The sequence below is a fragment of the Cyprinodon variegatus genome, unplaced genomic scaffold, assembly GCF_000732505.1.
Source record: "Cyprinodon variegatus isolate N-32 unplaced genomic scaffold, C_variegatus-1.0 Scaffold1027, whole genome shotgun sequence".
Lineage (NCBI taxonomy): Eukaryota > Metazoa > Chordata > Actinopteri > Cyprinodontiformes > Cyprinodontidae > Cyprinodon > Cyprinodon variegatus.
The window spans coordinates 158,158-170,121 of NW_015151480.1; the positions used below are offsets into that span (position 1 = coordinate 158,158).

The 11,964-nt window shown below is 37.4% G+C and overlaps 1 protein-coding gene across 3 annotated transcripts in view; it reads right to left on the minus strand.

Annotated features, from left to right (window-relative positions):
• Positions 1 to 11,964, minus strand: part of uaca (uveal autoantigen with coiled-coil domains and ankyrin repeats) — a 52,526-nt gene that overhangs the window by 39,526 nt on the left and 1,036 nt on the right. The gene's annotated exons all lie outside the window — the stretch shown is intronic.

Below are 11,964 nucleotides of genomic sequence, written 5' to 3' on the forward strand. Positions count from 1 at the left end.
GGTCATTCCAGCGCACGGTTGCAGCGAGAGCTGGGATCTCCCAAGCTCGTTTTGCAGTAGTGCTGTCCGACGTTCTAAATGCCATGTCGCCCTGACGCCCTAACGGAGAAACCAGACCTCCTCCTTGCACCTGTGGAGCAACATGCCAATGCTGCGGGGATGCGTCCGCGCAGTAATCTCCTCCACAGTCCCATTGTGAGCCATTTGGTATGTGCATTTTTCTACAGGCCAATACAAAACACCTGTTTTTTTTTTGTTTTTTTTACTGCAGTGAAGTAGAAATTCAGCCACATACCACCTTAGGGAATAAAGGTTGCCAAAGTGTATGTATGTATATATATATATATATATATATATATTTTTTTTTTTTTTTTTTGAGGGGTGTGGGTGTCACTGTAAGATTTTAATTTCTTAATGCACTAGTTTGCCGCAAACCACAAAACGCGCAAAACCATCATTTGAATAGGGCGTCTCCAAAAGTTTTGCACCTTCCACCAGTTACGCAATCGCTCTTGTTAAATCACCCGCAAATCATGGTCCAGCCCCTCGCGCAAAATTCCAGTTTGCGAGCGCAAATTACTGCACGCAAAATTGGATCTTGATAAATCCGGCCCCGAGACTCAGTCTCTGCTTCCACAATGGCTGCCATGACAGCAGGGTTGAGGAGATTCTCAAAGTTTCCCTTCCACTATCCAATAATGTTCTCAGTCAAGGTCAGCAGCTCCCCACTCCCACTATAAATGGTGATAACGAAGTACTACTCCCCCTACGGAGGCCATGGACGGTTTGGCAGAATCGCTTTAAAGTTTTGCAGAAACATGCAGTTAAAAATGCAAATAAAACATTTGGTTGAAATGTGAAAATTCAACTAAGCTACGAGAGAAATTAGTTTTGTTAGAAGTTAGCTTCCCGTTTTTTCACAGGTTTGAGACTTTTAAATAATCTGAGGAGAGTATGGTTTAAAGAGGCTTTATCTATAGCAAACCGGTTTGCTCTACATCAGCACAATCCTCGTATTCCTGTTGCTCAGCGCGCCTGGCTGTATGTGGAACAGCTGATGTCAGCCAAAGCCCACCCAAAGTCAGTCAATAAACTCAGGCCCCTCATCTCATATCTCATGTAGCCTTCCAGGAACGCTGGTTATCTCCTTTTACTTGATGCAACAAACAATGATGGCTCCAATTACTCAAACAGTGTATCAACCCTTTAAACAGAATACAAGAGAAACGGAGGGTCATTTTATCACAACAAGCACATTTCTGTCCCCTGGTGACTCCGACATGACTGAGCTCTAAGCTCCATGCAGTGCAGGATCGGCACAGCATGGGAACACTGCTGACATGACCTCATGGCAGCTCCTGTGGAGCCAGACCTTAATCCAAAAAAAAAAAAAAAAAAAAAAAAAAATCATGTGTTGCTGACTACTATTTACTGCTCGGCCAAAACAACATTCATCCTCACACATGTTTGAACTCCTCCTTGTTACAGTTTGCCTGCTATGGCCTTAATGTCCCAATAAATTCCTCTAAATACCTAATAGAGCGCACAGGACATGCTGATGTAAACAATGAGGTTGAATATAAGAGAAATATTTTTCAGCCCCCTATATAAACGTTTTAGAAATGTACTTTATTTCTTTACACATTTAGCAAATGTTTTTTTGTGTGCACTAAAAAGCTCCTATCAGCAGCATGTGTGTCTGTGCATGCATGTTGGCTGCATATGTCCAATCTATCACTGACAAACATTGTGTATAAAATAGGGATGCACCATATTGGGATTTTGGCCGATATCCGATATGCCGATATTTTAAAACTCATGTAGCCGATAACCGATATCGATACCGATGTTAAAGCTGGACAAAAATTAGTACTCATTGAAAATAGCAATTTTGTTATCCATTTCTGACACTTTGAAAAATAATATACTCAAATATATTTTCATATGCTGATATCAAATTGATTTTTAAAAACGCGGTATCGATCCATTTTACTTTTAAAATCTCGTGAAATTTCATCGTTCTGTTACAAACTCTCGTGATATATTGCAAATTCTTGTGAGATTTTGTTAGTAAAATAGATCGATACCGCGTCAATATATTAACATATAAAAATATGGCAAAATTTCGTGAATTTTCGGGTGATTTCGTAGCATAACGATGACATATAGCAATATTTCATTAGTAAAAGAGATTGATATGGTGTTTTTAAATGGCAATATATCAGCATATGAAGATATTGTGATATTTTAATGCATCAATATTTTTTCCCTCGTCTTTAGAAGTTTTTAAGTCTGTAAAAAAGAAGTTTTTGAGGAAGAAGAAGAAGTAGTTTTTTTTTTTTTTTTTTTAAGAAGTTTTTGAGGAAGAAGAAGAAGTAGTATTTATTTTATTTTTTTTAGACTTTAGAAACTCAGAAGGTGATCAAATATCGAGTTAAATATCGGTGGGGTGGCCGATGTCCGATATTCAGTTTTAAGGCCGATACAGGCCGATACCGATAGGGGGTCGATTATATTGTGCTACATTTTTAGGTTATAAATAAAGGCTATATAAGCAAATAAGACTAATAAAAGCAAACTTTTACTTTCAAGGAACGTCATGATTTACTTGCACTGCATTTTACATCAGTCCACTTTCTATGGATCTATATCAATAACAGTTATCTACTCTATATATTTTAGGGACACATCCTGCATGTCTCTGTAACTAGCTTTAGCATTTGATCATAGCCATAGCTCATGATAAAAAATAAACAAATAGAAGCCTAGACAACGCAGCTTCATTGCTGTTCCTATGTCATTTATCTGGTATTCTGTAAATATATAAAGTCACAATTTTACTCGCTTTCGGTGTTGTCTTGTGGAAACCATCTACACAAACAGTGATTTAAGTTAAATTAAATTGTAATGATTTCTGTTTATTTTTATTCAGTATTTTTGTTTTATACTTTAAGACTATTTGTACAATTTCTGCTCATATTGTTGCTTTAGTGATGCACCTATTTTTTCTGAAATGAGTCTTGTTATATTGTAAATAAATCAAACAGAAAAAAAAAAAAAAAAAAAAAAAAACATACATTTGTTTTCCCATGTTAAACAATCTAAGGCATGCAATGTACACATAAAAAGATCAGGACCATGCAGACTGATCCCCTATTCAGAAAAAAGCAACTATAAATAATCTACTTTTCATAATGGATGGGAGGTGGTGCTGAATGCTGAATTTTATTTCAAATCTTATAGAAACAATGAGCTAAGAAGCAACGCAGTCGAACTCGGGAAGTTAACTCTGATGTGACTCTTGGCAGGATACGTTCCAGCACTTCCTATATGTGAAATATGTCTGCATGGTTCCTCAGTAGGCTGAAACTTTTCAACTTTTTCTTTTAAAACAACAAAAAGGGCAAAAGGGTAAATAAGAAATCAGTCAATCTAACTTTAAAATCTTGTGTGGCCTAAAGGCCCTCCTCTATACCTCACCGTTTCGGGTTCGAACATCAAACAAAAGAACGCAGACAGTGAATCCTTTTCAGAGAGCTGATGAACAGTCTATACTCCATTATGCAGAATTGACAAAGCCCAGATTGTTAGAAACAATCCGGGAATGTTGTCATTCTGGTTTTTTTAGACTGTGCTCTAAACAGACCTTCCATCGCCTGAACAGATGTACATGAATAAAGACTAAATCTATATAATCTAATCCCCAAAGGGCAGACATATGTTGAATAGAGGTAGGGAGTTAAAAGAGGATCACCCCTTCTGGCAGAGATTTAAAAAGGCCAATTGGGTGTTGCAAAATTGCAGCCTACCCTCGCAGATAAGTACTGAGACTCTTTAAGGTTTAACAACAGCTTGGGGGTGATCCCTTCAAGGGCCAGCAAACAAAACAACCCCGCACAGACCGACATGAAATCATATTATTATGAATCTGCACACCTCTCATCTTGTAAAATTACAGCTTAAAAAGTGTAAATAAGCAATTTTCCTAAATTGTACATCATGTAAAATGAAAAAGATGACAAATACACCAAAAGGTACGGATGAACTACACGGCATGTCACAACTTGAAAGTTTATTTATCTTTGCATGACAGACATTCACAAAGTTAGACACAACAATAACTGGTGGAATGATGCATCACATCCTTCAGGCTGCTGCTCTTCTGCTCCAATAGCATTTTTTACTTTTTTTTTAAAGGCGTAGTCCTGTCCTCATGTTCATTTCTACAGTAAAAGTTTCAGCAAGAGCAACAATCCATTACCAGAGTCTCCAAAGATTTGCCAGGGCAAAAAGGTTTAAAAGCCTCCATGTGGAACAAGAGGAAGGTGAGAGAACAAGTGACCGAGGTGGATGATGGATTTACTTGTTGTCTCCCAAAACAACCAAAGATTTGTCAATTCAAAAAGCTAAAAAAGTACTGCATGATATGGTTTACATCTGAATATGCAGGTATCAGTTTTTAAACATAAATTAAAGAACATAAATTAGGTTGTGTAATTTATGTTCGAAAAAAAATGTTAAAACTTGAATGGCTTTGTGGGATTAACTAGAGATCTGAACTCGTTTAAGAAAGATTAATTAGCAACTCTAGGCCATTTTAAACTAATTCTGTAATTTGCCCAAACACAGACTAAATTAGCTGAGGCAGCTATATAAACTAAACAAAGTATAGAGAAGGCACAATTAAAATCATGCAGATACAATCTGCATTTGAAATGTGAAATGTAAAATTTATCAATCATTTATAATCATTTAACATTTATCATTAAAAAAAATGACATATTTATGTCCTTAATTCTCTCTATTGTTAAGTCCAGTTGCAAGACTTCAACCAAGACATAGAAATAGGCTTTCGGTTAAATGCTAGAAGTGGTTTAAAATGAAATTAGCAGCTTGTTACACAAAACATTTGCTGTCACACAAACATTTGCTGTTATCGAGGAACAACTCTTGGCTCAGAGAGCAAAAAAATATATAATTACACAAGCAGAGCCAACGGGTTTTGCGAGCAGATCCTTGACTCGCGCAGAGACTGTTTTGCGCATGTGGAGAAAATATCTGTTCAAGAAGCATTAGATCTGAGAGCAGAAACAAAGATTTGATGGAGAGTACAGAGTTGAAAGAAAGCTGAAGTTTTGAATGCCAACATTACAAGTTTGGAGAGCATGAAGAGGAAATCCTGTTCTCAAATTGAAAATGTGTGCTCTTGGTTTTTGGCAGGAAAAATCCTTCATAAACAAAATTCTCCAAACCATAACCTCCCCAAAAAAACAACAACAGAAAAACAGCTTTTAAAGTGGAGCTGGTTCAACTATCAAACAAAACATCCTGCATCTGGCTCCTTTGACCCACAACTCAACAATACATCAGCCCAGCACCCTGTACTCTAACAGCGCCTCAGAGGAGCTTATTTAGTGTTAAAGAAGAGAAAATAACACATGTGATATGAAGTACAAAGGAGAATGAAAGTGAGACTAACATAGTATCTTTACCGTACTTCATAACCTGCGTGAATGAAACGTTTTAAGAATGACCAGAGTCAAGTTTTATAACGCCATAAAAGTTCACAGATAAGGCTGGCTGTGCTGTCCAAACACTACATACTGGATGTGATTGCTTAATCTTTGATTTACGTCTTTCATTACACTGTGCTGCTGTGTCTTTGCCTGAGGGAAGCTTCTCATTAGCTCAGAGTTCAGAGCATCAGAAAGCTGATGAGAGCTAAACAAAACGTTGTTTGTGATGGCCAGCTCAGCTCTCGCAGTGCCAATCCTCAAAGTTTGTTCATGTTTTAATAAGATCCTGCTTTCTACAAAAATAAGCAACTGGTTGCAGCCTAAATGTACTCCTTTACTATAAAGTCATTCCAACAACCCCTCAATTAAACCTTCTCTTTGTTACAGAGATGTTGTAGATTAAAGTGCTTTTTATGAATCATCCGCGGAAACGCTGTAGAGAGCTATAATCTCCATTTGATGTAAACTTTTTGCATATTCTGCTTTATAAAACTGGGCTGCTGTATTATTCCCAGTGCTTAGGAGAGCTGCAGAAAAATCTGCTACCATTGTTCATATTCAAAGAATCATAACTAAAGGTGAATCAGAGAACATCAGAGCTTTTAGTGCAGAAATAAGCTTATCTCCATGTAATATTAGTCACAACTATAACAAAAGCCTCACTGTACATGTTGTGCTTATCTGTAAAAAAAAGATGGGCACAACATGTAAAACAACCAGTAGACGGTTATTAGCTACTTCATCTTCCTCTGCAGAGAGTAACGTCTCCCTTTAACTGCAATCAGCTGATTATCAGAGGGGCAGCATGTGGAGCTGCCTTAAAGACGAAACATAACAAAAATACACAAACATGTACAGCTGGGTAGTTTAAAGCCCCACAGAACACCACGGGGTTGGACATGCATACGATCGGCGGTTGATTTCTGAGCAAAAAACAAATAAAAAGTGTTTCTAATCCATCCTTATAAAGAGCTTTTTGCTTGATAGTCTTTAAAAGAAGTAAAAACACAACTTAAATTGACCTAACTAAAGGTAAACACCCAAAAACTCTTGAAGATGCTAAAAATAAATGCAAAAGATCAAACTCAATTCAAAAATACATTATTTTTAGACGTCTATGGCACATGGAAGAAATAGAAAATGTTCAGAAATAATATGAGGCATCAGGATGACTCTTTATTGTGATCAGCACCACACTGAGACCAGCACAGAGCTGAGAATATGCTCGATTATTAACCTGAAAGTCAGCAAACCACATGGGGTGTGGCTCTTAAACGTTTCTTTTCAGCCCATTCTCTCCCTCTCTTTCCATCTCTTTCCCAAACACATATTTCACAAGAACTGTAATTTTGCAACTTTCAAAGCTTGTCACATATTCTAAGCATTACTGGATCCAACACATTCCCAACAGATCATGTAATGCAGCCTCCTGCAGGGTGATGTTCTGCTCTTCTCTTTGCTCCTGGCAGAAGTATTACTTTACTGTTTTGGAAAATCTTTATCAAAACCTGAAGATCAAATTTATAATATTACATTCACATCACACATGCAGCCTAATACCCATTATTATGTAGTGTATGTGCCAACATGGTCCACAGCTTCCAGGTAGTAGCTACAACCCTCAACCTTCTGAGATCAAGTCAAGCGAGTTATTTAAAATAACTTAAACCGTTTCACTATCACAACCACTGCAATCCGCAGTCTACATGCCTGCAAGGTAAGGATCAGGTGCTAAACACTGACGAGAAGTATGCATGTAATAAGACCCATGGTGGTTACAGTGCATGGAAAAAAACTCACCAACAGCCATGCAAAACGTTTGCCTCACCCATAAAATGCATTACAGTCTTACCTGTGACTAAAAAGCGTATCATTTCTGCTGAAAAGAAGGTGAGCAAACTAGTTTACACAACGGAGAGGTTTAGGGCCTCTGCTGCATGTTTAAACCAGAGGATTTCCTGAGGGACAATACAGACGTTAACTGAACCAACACCCAGTGGAGGTCCATCTCAAAAGAAAAACAGCTAAATCAGTGTATGAATTTCCCATCTCTTAAATACATCAACATATCATTCTTCTCTGTCTTTTTCCAATGCCAGGCTAGTCACCCTTAGCTACAACCCATTAGCACATTACCTATAAGTTTATATATTATATTCACAGTACAGCTGCACTATATTAAAAGCCGTAGGGAAGCGGCTGCATTTCCAAATTCTCCCGAGAGGTGCACGACTTTACACGAGTGAATCAAGTGAATGTGACTAGTTGTTTATCAAGGGAGTGAGATTGTTGTGGTGGAAGGTTTGCAAGCATGTATGATTGTAGCCAGTTTGTCTGAAGCATGTTGCTAACCAGTTAGCAACTTAGGTTCCCAATGGGAAATTACATTGGGACCAAGTAGCATTTAGAAACGACACTGTCAAGGAACGCTATGGACAGCGGAAACAGGAGGAGGGCAGTTTAGTGTCTGAGGTCGTGGATGAGTCTCCTTCATCATACATTTTTTATTTAGAGGAGGAAAGCGGGGACGAAGATGCTGTGGAAGAGGACGTCAGGGCGGCAGAAGCTTGGTTTGGTATAGAAGGCTTCCAGCCGTACATGTTTGAGCCCTTGCCTCGCAACGCTGCCAGTTCTGTTAGCTCTACGCCTGCTGAAGACACAGACGTCCATCCCCGTGAACACTGGGACGGAACTCAATGGGAAAGTAAATTATTCTTATTTCTGATTTCAACCGTTGCGTATATTAGCTGCGACATGTGAATTAAGATGCTATGACCTAGAAAATGCGACAGATGGCCGTTGACATACGATTGGCCGAATTTAGGTGTTCAGGCTGACGTATAATTAACTGGCCTGTATAAATAACGTAAAAAAAAAAACACAGATTTTAAGACAGGATTCTTTTTAAATAGACATTTTGTAACTTTTGGGACAATATGGTCTAATAGAGTACATTTATATACATGTTTAAGCCAGAATGGTTTGAAATTTAAATACGATTTCCCTACAACTTTAAAATCACAACTGTACAAAAGACTACAAAAGACTCTTTAGATGGTATATTTGTGGCCGTTGATGTTTCCGAGTAGCATAAATGCACACTGTAAGCTCCGTCCATGTTGCCAGATTTTCATCCCCCTCATTTAATAGATTTTGAAGAGACCGAAATGGCAAAACATATGAAATAATACTCAGCAGGAAAGCTTTAATTCTGATAAGACGGTAAAGAAAAAGGTTTTCTGAAGTAAATGGGAAATACTGATGTAGGAAAACTATTCCAGGATAGATATTAAATACAGTTGAGTTGGTAAATAAAACAGGATAGATTTCTTATCAATAATAAAATATCTATTAATGTTACTAAACTCTGATTAGGAATTATCCGGTATCCTGGTTGTCGTAGGAAGAGGAAAGGATTTAGGTTCAAATTAAAAATCAGCCATTTTTTCCCCTTAGTCTTCATTTTAAGTAATTAAAACAACAAAAAACTAAATAAATTACTGATATTGATTAATATAAAAACATACTTTTTGCCATATTGCACATCTCTAGAATTAAGTGAGACTCCTTGAATAAGTCTGCATTGACTTCCACACACACCTAGCCCTGCTGCCTAACTGTTACTCTCTGTGTGGGAATTCTTTCCGCTTTCCTGCAAGGTGAAGGTTTTTGAGGAATGTCAAGCCAACCAGATCCAGACATTTGAGCCTAATCTAGATATGAAGATTCCTATTTTTACATTCTCTACTAATGCATTTTAAATTCCAAAGTCAATATTCATTCAACAAAAGAATTCTGATCTAATTTTTAAAACAAACATCTTAAAAATTAAAGAAAAAAAACATGTAAGCAACAAGAAAACCCTTGAAAAGTTCAGTTTCTGTATCTGAAAAGAGTAAAAAAAAAAGACCCAAAATAAATGAACGATATGTGCATTTGTCTTCAACCCTTTCAAGCGAGAAATGATTCCATTGTTTTCCCGTCACAGACATGACAGCACACGTGAGAAATGTTTGAGAATAAAAGGCTTCTCACAATAGAAAAGAAGAAACCTGAGTGAACAGGATCCAACAAGCTCTCATTCTATCAAATCCAGAGCTGGTATCAAACGGATACTGTGGCGTTTTGTGCTCTGAGTGCTAGATACTCTACATTGTTATTTCAGCTCCCTTAAAGGCTATCAGGGAATACTTTGCATTCCATCACTGAAACAGGGTCTAAACATAAAACTTTACTTGTGAGGTGAGTTTGAAAAAACAATGACTAAAGCAAAACTAAGATAAATGAAGGTCAAGTGTCCTGTAGAGGCAGAGTTTGTTACACAGGTAAAATCACTCACTGAATAAAACCGCCTGAACTTTCATTTTCCAATTTGTGTTCACACAACAACCCTTTGCACCTAGTTTCCTTTGCATCAGCTCAAACCACTCCCCGTCCAAGAATGCTGATGTTTTCACAATAAATAACACTGGAGTCATGATGGCCTGACTGTAATCCAACATATTTTCAATACAACTTTATGCTTTTTGCCAGCTTCAAGGCTGATTTATTGCTTTTATGCCAACTGATAGTCTGATAGTCTAGGTTTCCTCACGATGTTAGATCAAAAGCAATAAGTCATAAAGCATCGTATGACAACTCTGCTGCTCTTACACTTGGCAGCACATCGGTTTTCAATAAGGTTCAACACCTCCTCACATTTAGAAATGCTTTCAGTTTTGCCCGCATGCTTTCGGTTATTCCTTTTGCTATCTTGCATTCGCTGGAGAATAAAATGGGAATGACGTGGAATCTCAACAAAGACCTGAGCTAAATGTCACGTCTGTTTTCTCAACACAACCTATCGTTAACTTTTTTTCAGAGAAAGAAGTTTGTTTTAATCCCCCCTCTAATGATTTTTAAAGATGCACCATCTGATTTTATCTAAGGCAGTGAGACAGCCTTCATTGCAAATGAATAAAAACAAACTATTTTAACAGTCCCTTTAAATAGAGGGGGGACTGAGAGTTTAGCACACACAGATCTTATGGGCTCCATTCCTTTCTCATGGTAATTGCAGATCGTAGTGCCAGAAAAACACCCACTCCAAGCTGAACGCTGCATAAATGTAATCAAAGCCTGTCAGGTAAAGTTTAGAAACCGTATTCTTAATAGTAAAGCATTAATTTAATTTTTTGGCATCATCATTATTGTCAAATCATAAATGCATTAGGCCACATCTCCTTAGACCAGAGCATGTTTTAGGAAGGCATTAAGAGGGACATTCCTGAAAGGACGTCTTTGTTTCCATGGTGTCCTAAACCATGGATAGCCTTTTACTACAAATGCTGCACAAATGTCAAGACTTTACGTCACTTTTAAAACTCACTGGGCCATAAAAATACACTCTGGAAGATTTGGTTGGCATCGTTTTGGGGTCGTTTTTATTATGCACTAGTTTGTGTTAAACTGGGCTGTTTTATCAATGGATGAGATTCATTTTATGCAGTTTAGCACTTGAGTGAACACCAACTTTGCTCTCCACTAATTTTTTGCTGTCATTAACCTTGCTTTCTTTCACAATCTTTTACTTTAAATACAAAATGATTATATAAAAAAATTAGGCTCAGCCTAGGGCTTTCCTTTCCTCTCTCACTCTGGGAGCCAATGGGTTTAGCTGCAGGTTTTTCCTTCTGAATGTGAGTTGTTTCTCTCCACTGTTGCTACATACTTTTTGTCTTGTAAATGTCAAACACAATGGATAAAAAAAAAAAGTCTGAATGAAAATGGAACTGCATTGGGTTTAATGTGACCATATCTTTGTTTAGCAAATAATTTGCATACGTTATGCCCATTAAATAGAAAGTGCAAGTAAACAAACCCAAACATTGTTTTAATGCTAACATTCCATCTCTATAAACAAGGACCCTGATGACAACCTATATTGCAATGTATCTTTCCCTCTCAGATAAATATATCTGAACTGTTAGTGTGGCTCTGCCGGGGTGGTTGCCCACCTCTGCATATAAAGAGAATCCTCACACATGAACATTGAACCTTCCCAGAAGAAACAACTTTGAGTTCATTAAAGAAATACATTTTTCACTAGTCACATAAAAACATTTCAAAGCAGCTGTCTCTTCCGTTCATGGCATCAGGGAGTCTTAAACACCTTGAAGGGCAGGCATCTATATTTCACTCTTGTCTAGAGTCAGGAGGCAGCCACTCTCCGTCATCTCACTCCCAACTCCCCACGTAGACTCCAGCACAGAGAGGTTACTTCTATTTGGCTGAGACAAGGCACAGTCTAATCTGATCTCACAATACAATATAATATTATTTATATATATATATATATATATCCCGCTTTAAGTCTAATTTATTAGAAGATAGATAGATAGATAGATAGATAGATAGATAGATAGATAGATAGATAGATAGATAGATAGATAGATAGATAGATAGATAG